Here is a 467-nt window from a genome sequence, read left to right as displayed (position 1 = left end):
TTTCTTGTACATTAAACCGTCAAGGACAAGAATGATAGTTGACTTCTGAACCAAACCTCATCAGATGGACAGATATTTCATGATGTTTAGTAGCTAGCAGATAGGTAATTACACACAAATAAATCTTGTGTATCCTTTCCAACCATATCCATTTCTTAAGAACGAGAAATGATATACAGATACAGTTGTTATGTCTCCACGGTCATTCAGATCCGCACAGGTGTCCAGCTTAATGAAGTTCAGCGAGATATGAATGGAAAAAAAGGACGCATTCCGATTCGTTTTTGTTTTAGGTTGTTTGTTTATTAATCAGTTTTGTTTATTAATGGTATTTATTGTTTATTATCATTACTTTCAAGGAGGGTTTTATCATCTACTTTGTGTTTATGATATGATTATGGATCACTGATTGATCTGGTATTTGTAGGTATAAGGCAAGGTAAGTTATTTGAAGGAGAATTTCCGAT

This window comes from Penaeus monodon, chromosome 29 (assembly GCF_015228065.2).
Source record: "Penaeus monodon isolate SGIC_2016 chromosome 29, NSTDA_Pmon_1, whole genome shotgun sequence".
NCBI lineage: Eukaryota > Metazoa > Arthropoda > Malacostraca > Decapoda > Penaeidae > Penaeus > Penaeus monodon.
This window is presented reverse-complemented; position numbering follows the sequence as displayed.